The 10,692-nt window shown below is 42.4% G+C and overlaps 1 protein-coding gene across 1 annotated transcript in view; it reads right to left on the bottom strand.

The window, feature by feature from the left end:
* C2H16orf78 (chromosome 2 C16orf78 homolog) overlaps positions 1-10,066 on the bottom strand; it is a 203,158-nt gene extending 193,092 nt beyond the window's left edge. The window contains exon 1 of the mRNA XM_077292759.1: positions 9,997-10,066. The gene's annotated coding sequence lies outside the window, so the exon portion shown is untranslated. The remainder of the gene's footprint in view (positions 1-9,996) is intronic.
* Between the last annotated feature and the right edge of the window lie 626 nt (positions 10,067-10,692).

Here is a 10,692-nt window from a genome sequence, read left to right on the forward strand (position 1 = left end):
CTCCCTTGGCTGTGAGGGTTTTGTGGGTGGCTTAGGAATGAGTAAAAAGATTTTCCCTACCCTGGTCCCAGAGTGCCAACTTGGGGAAGTGTTGTGTATCCGCTTTTTGGGCTCCCCTGGTGGTTGCTGGTGGTACTGGTGACTTGTTTGCACTTTGCTGCTTCTGTTCACCTGCTTCCATCAGTGTTTGTGAGTTTCCTATTTAGCCTTGCTCGCCAGTCATTTCCTTGCCGGTCATCATTGTAACCAGAGCCTTCGGTTGCATGTTCCTGCTACTAGTCTGCTGATCAGCTAAGTGGACTTTGTCCTTTTGTTTTGTACCTTTTGTCCAGTTTGCAGTTTTTGTAATTCTCTGTAGCTGGAAGCTCTTGCGGGCTGAAATTGCCACTCCTGTGTCATGAGTTGACACAGGAGTCTTAAAGTAATTTCAGGATGGTTTTTGAAAGGGTTTTCAGTTGACCGTGAAGTCCTCTTTTGTATCCTTCTGCTATCTAGTAAGTGGACCTCTCTTTGCTAAATCTACTTTCATACTGTGTATGTCTTTTCCTCTTAATTCACCGTTATTACATGTGGGGGGCTGCTATCATCTTTTGGGGTATTTCCCTAGAGGTAAGCCAGGTCTGTTTCTTCCTCTACCAGGCGTAGTTAGTCCTCCGGCTGGCGCGTGGCATATAGGAAGCCGTAGGTATGCTCCCTGGCTACTGTTAGTTGTGTGGTAGATTTAGCTCACGGTCAACTCGAGTTTCCATCACCCGAGAGCTCATTCGTTACTTATATGTTTCTTACGTTCCCTTGCCATTGGGAACCATGACAGTATGACCGGCCTGTGTTAAACTTATTGGCAGAAGAAAGGAGAGAAAAAAGAAGTCTGTAAATTTTTTTTTTTTTTTTCCCTTTTTCCTCTATGCTTGCTCCATAGTTGGATCAGTTGTATTTCAGCTTTAATTACAGCCTTTGCCTTTGTCTCCTTATAATCCTTGAATGGCTCTGAGCTCACCTGTTTAAAGATGGATCCTCAGAGTTTGGCTGCAGGTTTAAATAATCTTGCTACGAAGGTTCAAAATTTACAAGATTTTGTTATACATGCTCCTATTTCTGAACCTAAAATCCCTACACCAGAGGTGTTTTCCGGAGATAGATCTCGGTTTTTGAATTTCAAATATAATTGTAAATTATTCCTTTCTCTCAGACCTCACTCCTCAGGAGATCCTATCCAGCAGGTTAAGATTGTAATCTCTTTGCTGCGAGGTGACCCTCAAAATTGGGCATTTTCATTGGCACCAGGGGATCCTGCGTTGCTCAATGTGGATGCGTTTTTCCTGGCTTTAGGGTTGCTTTATGAGGAACCTAATTTGGAGATTCAAGCTGAAAAAGCTTTGATAGCCCTATCTCAAGGGCAAGATGAAGCGGAGATATACTGCCAAAAATTTCGTAGGTGGTCTGTGCTTACTCAGTGGAATGAGTGCGCCTTAGCGGCAAATTTCAGAGAGGGCCTTTCTGATGCCGTTAAAGATGTTATGGTCGGGTTCCCTGCGCCTACAGGTCTGAATGAGTCCATGACAATGGCAATACAGATTGATCGGTGTTTGCGGGAGCGCAAACCCGTGCACCATTTGGCGGTATCTTCTGAAGAGACGCCAGAGAAAATGCAATGTGACAGAGTTATGTCCAGAAGCGAGCGGCAGAATTATAGGCGTAAAAATGGGTTATGCTTCTATTGTGGTGATTCTGCTCATGTTATATCGGCATGCTCTAAACGTACAAGGAAGGTTGACAAGTCCATTTCAATTGGCACTTTACAGTCCAAATTTATTTTGTCTGTAACCTTGATTTGTTCATTATCAGTATCTGTTGCCTTTGCTGACTGATTTGTTTGCTCGCATAAGGGGGGCTAAGTGGTTCTCTAAGATTGATCTTCGTGGGGCGTATAATTTGGTGCGAATTAAGTAGGGGGATGAGTGGAAAACCGCATTTAATACGCCTGAGGGCCATTTTGAGTATTTGGTAATGCCTTTTGGACTTTCTAATGCACCTTCTGTCTTTCAGTCCTTAATGCATGATATTTTCCGTGAATATTTGGATAAATTTATGATTGTGTACTTGGATGATATTTTGATTTTTTCTGATGACTGGGAGTCTCATGTTCAGCAGGTCAGGAGGGTTTTTCAGGTTTTGCGGGAGAATTCTTTGTGTGTAAAGGGTTCAAAGTGTGTTTTTGGGGTTCAAAAAATTTCATTTTTGGGGTATATTTTTTCCCCTTCTTCTATTGAGATGGACCCTGTCAAGGTTCGGGCTATTTACGACTGGATGCAGCCTACTTCTCTGAAGAGTCTCCAGAAATTCTTGGGCTTTGCTAATTTTTATCGTCGATTTATAGCTGGTTTTTCTGGCGTTGCTAAACCTCTGACGGATTTGACTAAAAAGGGTGCTGATGTTGCCAATTGGTCCCCTGCTGCCGTGGAGGCCTTTCGGGAGCTTAAGCGCCGCTTTTTGTCTGCCCCTGTGTTGCGCCAGCCTGATGTTTCTCTTCCCTTTCAGGTTGAGGTCGATGCTTCCGAGATCGGAGCAGGGGCGTTTTTGTCGCAGAAAAGTTCCGACTGCTCAGTGATGAGACCTTGTGCGTTCTTTTCGCGAAAATTTTCGGCCGCCGAGCGAAACTATGATGTTGGTAATCGGGAGCTTTTGGCCATGAAGTGGGCATTTGAGGAGTGGCGTCATTGGCTTGAGGGTGCCAGACATCAGGTGGTAGTTTTGACTGATCTCAAGAATTTAATTTATTTGGAGTCTGCCAGGCGCCTGAATCCTAGACAGGCACGTTGGTCGTTGTTCTTTTCCCGGTTTAATTTTGTGGTCTCGTACTTACCGGGTTCTAGGAATGTGAAAGCAGATGCTCTTTCTAGGAGTTTTGAGCCTGACTCTCCTGGGAATTCTGAACCTGCTGGTGTCCTTAAGGATGGAGTGGTTTTGTCTGCTGTCTCTCCAGATTTGCGACGTGCTTTGCAAGAATTTCAGGCGGATAGACCTGATCGTTGTCCGTCTGGTAGACTGTTTGTTCCTGACGAGTGGACCACTAGAGTCATCTCGGAAGTTCATTCTTCTACTCTGGCAGGTCATCCGGGAATTTTTGGCACCAGAGATTTGGTGGCTAGATCCTTCTGGTGGCCTTCCCTGTCTCGAGATGTGCGTGTTTTTGTGCAGTCTTGCAATGTGTGTGCTCGGGCCAAGCCTTGTTGTTCTAGGGCTAGTGGGTTGTTGTTGCCCTTGCCTATTCCGAAGAGGCCTTGGATGCACATCTCTATGGACTTTATCTCGGATCTCCCTGTTTCTCAGAAGATGTCTGTCATCTGGGTGGTGTGTGACCGTTTTTCTAAAATGGTTCATTTGGTGCCATTGCCTAAGTTGCCTTCCTCATCTGAGTTGGTCCCTCTGTTTTTTCAAAATGTGGTTCGCTTGCATGGTATTCCGGAAAACATCGTTTCTGACAGGGGTACCCAGTTCGTGTCTAGATTTTGGCGGGCAGTCTGTGCCAGGTTGGGCATTGATTTGTCCTTTTCGTCTGCATTCCATCCTCAGACCAATGGCCAGACGGAGCGAACTAATCAAACTTTGGAGACTTATTTGAGGTGTTTTGTGTCTGCGGATCAGGATGATTGGGTTGCCTTTCTGCCGTTGGCGGAGTTTGCTCTTAATAATCGGGCTAGTTCTGCCACTTTGGTTTCTCCTTTCTTTTGCAATTCAGGGTTTCATCCGCGTTTTTCATCTGGTCAGGTTGAATCTTCGGATTGTCCTGGAGTGGATGCGGTGGTGGATCGGTTGCATCGGATTTGGGGACAAGTGGTGGATAATTTGGAATTGTCCCAGGAGAGGACTCAGCAGTTTGCTAACAGTCGTCGTCGTGTTGGTCCCCACCTTCGCGTTGGGGACTTGGTGTGGTTGTCTTCCCGTTTTGTCCCTATGAGGGTTTCTTCTCCCAAATTTAAGCCTCAGTTCATCGGTCCTTATAGGATTTTGGAGATTCTTAACCCTGTTTCCTTTTGTTTGGACCTCCCGGCATCTTTCGCTATCCATAATGTGTTCCATCGGTCGTTGTTGCGGAGATATGAGGTACCGGTGGTTCCTTCTACTGAACCTCCTGCTCCTGTGCTGGTGGAGGGTGAATTGGAGTACGTCGTAGAGAAGATCTTGGACTCCCGTATTTCCAGACGGAGACTTCAATATCTGGTTAAATGGAAAGGCTATGGTCAGGAAGATAATTCTTGGGTAACTGCCTCTGATGTTCATGCCTCGGATTTGGTTCGTGCCTTTCATAGGGCTCATCCAGATCGCCCTGGCGGTTCTTGTGAGGGTTCGGTGCCCCCTCCTTAAGGGGAGGGTACTGTTGTGTATCCGCTTTTTGGGCTCCCCTGGTGGTTGCTGGTGGTACTGGTGACTTGTTTGCACTTTGCTGCTTCTGTTCACCTGCTTCCATCAGTGTTTGGGAGTTTCCTATTTAGCCTTGCTCTCCAGTCATTTCCTTGCCAGTCATCATTGTAACCAGAGCCTTCGGTTGCATGTTCCTGCTACTAGTCTGCTGATCAGCTAAGTGGACTTTGTCCTTTTGTTTTGTACCTTTTGTCCAGTTTGCAGTTTTTGTAATTCTCTGTAGCTGGAAGCTCTTGCGGGCTGAAATTGCCACTCCTGTGTCATGAGTTGACACAGGAGTCTTAAAGTAATTTCAGGATGGTTTTTGAAAGGGTTTTCAGTTGACCGTGAAGTCCTCTTTTGTATCCTTCTGCTATCTAGTAAGTGGACCTCTCTTTGCTAAATCTACTTTCATACTGTGTATGTCTTTTCCTCTTAATTCACCGTTATTACATGTGGGGGGCTGCTATCATCTTTTGGGGTATTTCCCTAGAGGTAAGCCAGGTCTGTTTCTTCCTCTACCAGGCGTAGTTAGTCCTCCGGCTGGCGCGTGGCATATAGGAAGCCGTAGGTATGCTCCCTGGCTACTGTTAGTTGTGTGGTAGATTTAGCTCACGGTCAACTCGAGTTTCCATCACCCGAGAGCTCGTTCGTTACTTATATGTTTCTTACGTTCCCTTGCCATTGGGAACCATGACAGGGAAGTTTGCCCTGTCCATTTGCCATAGAGTACTAAAGTGGAGGATGAAGGAGGAAGAGTGTGAATCTTTTTAGCCATTTATAAAGATGCATCATCTTCATGAAAAGCACACAGGCAGTTAGCAGACACAAATGGGGTGCCGAGAATGGTCCAGAGAGCATTATATATGTTGTGGAACAACTTCAAGTGTTCTTTACAAGGTATGAGTGGCTGCAGGGCTTCAATAGAAAGTTGTTAGAAAATTATTGCAGACCATAAAAAACAACATTTTGATGAGAAAACCTATTCACAAACTCTTCAACGCAAATTTAAAAATATGCAGTTTCATGTTCATGGTTGTAAGCTATTTCTTTATACGTAAAGTAGAGACAAAAATGGCCATTCTTATCTCCAACCTACGTAGGGGTCCCAGGGAATAGAAGTTCATATATTTGTTTGAAGGCCAAATTATAGCATTTCTCTACTGACAGACAGACAGGGTAGATTACCTTCAGATATATTTTCAGGGTAAAGGTGGTTGTTAGATGGAAAATTGAAATGTATATTTGTGCAACATCTGTCTATCATAAATGGCCCGCGTCATGTTTTTATCTCTTGTTACACCAAATTGGCAATAGTAATTTTTCACTATGAAATAATGGGAAGTATTTTAGTCCTTAATGTGCCATGAAACATACCTGCTATGCTGAGACATAATATTTCTGTTGTTGAAGGTCACTTTATCTAATGATTTCACAGAGATGTGAAAAGGAACCTAATAAGAAAGATTTATGTCCTCTCAATCAACCTAAGATAGCAGTCAATAAAGAAACTGAGAGAAAAAAAGATACACAGTGGATGGAAAAAGTCAACACACCCCTGTTAAAATGCCAGGTTTTTGTCATCTAAAAAAAAATCACACCGAGAAGATTTCAGAACTTTTTTTCCACAATTAATGTCACCTATAATCTGTGCAAATTCCTTAAGAAACAAACCAAAATTTTTTTTTTTTTTGTAAACTGTCCAGAAACAATAAAAAGTTAAGTTGGCAATCCTGCCAATGTTTTTGAGGTGGAAATAAAAAATACAAAAGTAAATACAAAGGGTATTTTCAGAATTAACCAATCACATTTAAACTCACATTAAATAGTAGTCAGTACACAGCCGCCATCATTTACCTTGATTTTGATTTATTTAGTCAGATTTTCCTGACATTCTATTAGTTGATTTTTATAGCAAAAGCCGTGGTCTGTAAACAGCTTACAACACAGCAATCTTTGAAAGTTATCAGTTGTGATGCAGTGACCCATGTTACAGCTAGGGGGCGCTGTAATTTCTCCTCGGGATGCGCATGGAGGCGTATCTGTGATTATGATGGTGAAACAGTGACCGGCAGGATTGTAAATGGCCGGTATGTGTCGCAGAGGGAGTCTGCGCTGTAAGCCTAAAGTAAGGTTGTTCTGGGACATGTAGTCCCACAAGTATTTGTGTTTGTTTACTTAAGGGGAGGCTTGCAGGGTTAGTCGGAGAGCTGGGTGGGTCTGACTGACCACACACCTCCCACTTAGGGGGTGGGGTTACAGGTTTATAATGTGACCATGGTGTGGTCACATGGTGGAGAGTGTTTGGATCTGTTTGGTCCATGTGCAAGGTGCTGGAAACCTATGTGTTGGGAGTGATATCTCCCTGAATAGCACATGGTGGGGCTTTGGCACTGAGTGGCCTGTGTGTTGAACGGTCCCAGCTGGGGACGGACGTCCTGAAGAGCGCACGGAGAGGCCATGTGTGAGCAGAGTCAGTGACGGTACTGCATTGGGGAGCTACCAGCCTTCGGAGAGTCTGGACTGTCATGATTGCCCTGGTCACAGGGACAGTGATCCCCATTAGGCTGCTTACGATGAGTGTAGACTGACAAGGAGTCAGCATGTGGAGCGAGAGCTCCAGAAAGGTAACTCCAGATAAAGGGGGTTATGATAACGGCAGAGAAGTATCTGCCAGTGGAACAGACTGTCGCTGATTAACATGTTCCGTGGATGTATATAATGAACTGTACGGTCACCCATGGTAACTGGACGGAGTAAGGTCCAGCAGGTTTAGAGACTGCAATTTAATGCTGTCGGTTGGTGCCTATTGTGTTCCATGAAGTGTAATGGACTGTTTGTGGTACGGTTTATGATGGCATAATAAGCCGCATAGGCTGTTTAAGTAGAAAGTGTTCCTGTGTGTCTGAATATCGTGGCCAAGTGAGTGTCCCCCAACACATTCAGTAAGTGCTATCTTACACAGTCTAAAGGAGGGTAGAAAAAATGTCTAACACACTAGATATACTATGGAGATGGTCATCAAGAAGTGGCTTAAATTTGACACAACAGTGACATTACCTAGAACTGGACGTTCCTCAAAATTTGATGAAAATGCAAGAAGACAATTGGTCCAAAAGGATGTCTATATCACAGGTGGTTCCTGGCATATCTAATACCTTAAAAATGTTTTTACATCCTTGTCCTGACTGAATTACTTTTAACAATGAGATCCCTTTGCTGTGTTGTAGGATGGTTACGGATCATGACTTTTACTTTAAAATACAACTAAGAAAATGTCAGGAAAATCCTACTAGAACAGATAATCTTTATATGGGGTTAATCAGAATGTAACATGAGTGTAAATTTGATTGGCTAATTCTGCATGCAACCACATTCCCAGTTATAAGAGGGTGTTCACACTTATGCATCCCAATTGTTATGATAGGGCTAGCGGAACGCACCTAATGAAAGTATATATTTTATTAGGATAGATGCGTTCGCAGGAGAACCTGCTGCTAGTAAATAGCAGAACTAATAGCAGTGTTAGCTAACTCTGTTACTTCACAGAGCAGCCGTGAACTCAAAGCGCTGCGCCCTGTTAGACTCCACAGAGGCACAGGCTAACTGTCTAAAGAAGAGCAGTCAGTGGTTTTGCACGCACACGAAACTCCTCGCCGGAGGTGCCAGCATTCTAGGGGCTAATTTCGGCCAGGTCCCTGAACACACAAGCATACGAACTCCTCGCAGGAGGTGCCAGCATTCTAGGGGCTTATTTCAGCCGGGTCCCTGAACACATACAACCACATGACCACACTGGCGCAAAGCACATAAATGAAAGCAATACTAGTGCATGGCCGTGCAGCCATGCGAGCCTTATATAGCTGCAGCAAGTAAAAGACCTTCCTAGAAGGACCAATGAGAGGCTGCCATACCTGAGCATGTGACCCTAAATCTCCACTGAGAGATCTTGCCCTGGGCATGCTCAGTGTGTGCCAAGCAGGACTTAATCCTAGCACCTACAGGACCTTCCTGAAAGGACCAATGGACTTAGCTGCAGTATCTGACCATGTGACCCTCGATCTCCACTGAGAGATCTTACTCAGGGCATGCTCAGAATGAGAAAAGCAGGACTTAGTCCCAGAAGTGTCTGATCGCCGCTGCCCAGCACTGACTTCAATGGTAGAAGCCGGAAAAGCAGCAGTAACTCTTTGTACAGAGTGGGACTGAGCGAGACGCTGGGACCGATGTCTCCGCTGAGCAGGCTCCACTGCGGCAGGAGAAGAATGACAGACTGCAGCAGAGACGGACTGAGATTCCTCCTGTACAGAGGCAGGAACTTGACCCCTAACACCAATTTTTTTAGTTTTGTTATTATTTCCCCCCTCAAAATTATTTAAGTTTGTTTTTGTCAATGGATTTGTACAGATTGTGGGAGACATAAAAGGTGGAAAAAGTTCTGAAATAATTTTTCTTGGTATGATTTTTTTTTTATATGACAAAAACCTGACATTTTAACAGTGGTGTGTAGACTTATTATATCCACTGTATACTCCTCATCATGGAAATTGCAACAGCAAAAAAAGAAAAGTTTTGGAATTATAAAAATTGCGGGACTGATCGAAATGGTAATGATATGCAAATGGTGAAAAATACAAGAAAACATTTGAAAACATCTTGATATATTCAGCATCGAGTATGAGCACCAATGCTGGAATGCTACTAATGAGGGTATAATGACTACACTTCATTATATGTCTGCTGTCTCTCAGCAGGATTGACAACTTTTTATTGTTTCTGGACAGGTTTCCAAAAAATTGATATTTTTTTATGGACACATTGGAAACCCATATTGAATCATGATAATTATAAGTGATCCATGTCTGCAGCCCATAATTCTGATAAGAAAACATTAGCTGCTTTCACTGTAAAATGATATAGTCATAATTTGTACAAGTTTCTTCAACTTCAAAAAAATCACAAATGCCTTTCATTCTACGCATAGGGCAAAAAAGTCGGCTATTTTTATGAACTCTCCTGGGATATCTGGATGATTGGCAACCCTATCTATTGACCATCAAGCTTCTCTGGTCCTTGCTTTTCTGGACTTTCCTACTACTCTAAATTACAACCCTAGGCTGGAACTTTGTATAAACTTTGCTACTTCTACCTAGATTTTTCTACTAACTGGTCTAACGTTTCTCCTTGTGGAGAGTGACATGCCAAGGTATGGAGCCTTAAATGCCATGTAATGCTCCTCTGGGAAATTTCACATGTCTATTGCCTCTTCACGTCCTCTTCTACTATGAAGAGGCAATTTGCATGTCTACTAACTAGTGGCATTAACTATCTAAACTTTGCTAATGTGTGAAGTGCTGAAACATAGTTCTTTAAGCAACATACACAATTCAGGTCTTTGCAGAAAACAGTTCAACAGAATAAGGGTCAAAAGACTAAATACTTTTAATGTAATGGTCAACATTAGAGTATTACACTGGTAAAATTATCTGACTTTTATTGGACTCAAAGTTAACCACCGAAAGTGTAAGAAATTTACCGGCCAGGTGTCAACTGTAGGCTTATCCTATAGAATAAATAATTGAGACGGCAATATACCTTAACTTCACCATTATTCTCTTCAATATGTCCTCTCGATAATCTTTTTACAGTTCACTGATCTTCAGTATTTACCTGGAATTTAAACAATAAAGAAAAATAAATGTAGCTAATATTTCACCCAAAAGCAAATATTATATGAAAAATAGGCTGTTATATAACCATCTAGAGTTGGCAATAAAATAAACAATGAATAATTAATAATTGATTTAGTTCTAATGTCTATCTTTAGTAGTTTTAGAAATTTGAGTAAATGAATGTGCAGTATAAATTATAAAACTTTTTTCGGAGATGGTACAATTTTACTTTTATTTTTCACTTATTTTTGTCGGCTAGTCCAAATGTTAGACTAATTCGTTGACAAATATGATATTGTGTTAATTAAAAAATGCTTAAAAAAACATAGCCTCAAATGCTTTTACTGTTATTGCTTTAAGTATTGTCATATTGACTTTATTTTTCTTTTTATGGTATTTTATTATTTGGGGGTGAAAAAAATGGTTACATCAGGCATGATATGGTAAGCTTTTCCAGTACTGGGATCAGCTGTTAGGAGGAAACTGATGATGACTGATAAAATGTTTTCACAACTGATATCACTAAAATGAAAACTAAATAAGAAGAGAAGCTGAGGTTAATATTACCCAAACAATCATATGCATGTACTTCTGTTGAATATATAACAGGAAGTAAACC

The sequence above is a fragment of the Ranitomeya variabilis genome, chromosome 2 (genome assembly GCF_051348905.1).
Source record: "Ranitomeya variabilis isolate aRanVar5 chromosome 2, aRanVar5.hap1, whole genome shotgun sequence".
Lineage (NCBI taxonomy): Eukaryota > Metazoa > Chordata > Amphibia > Anura > Dendrobatidae > Ranitomeya > Ranitomeya variabilis.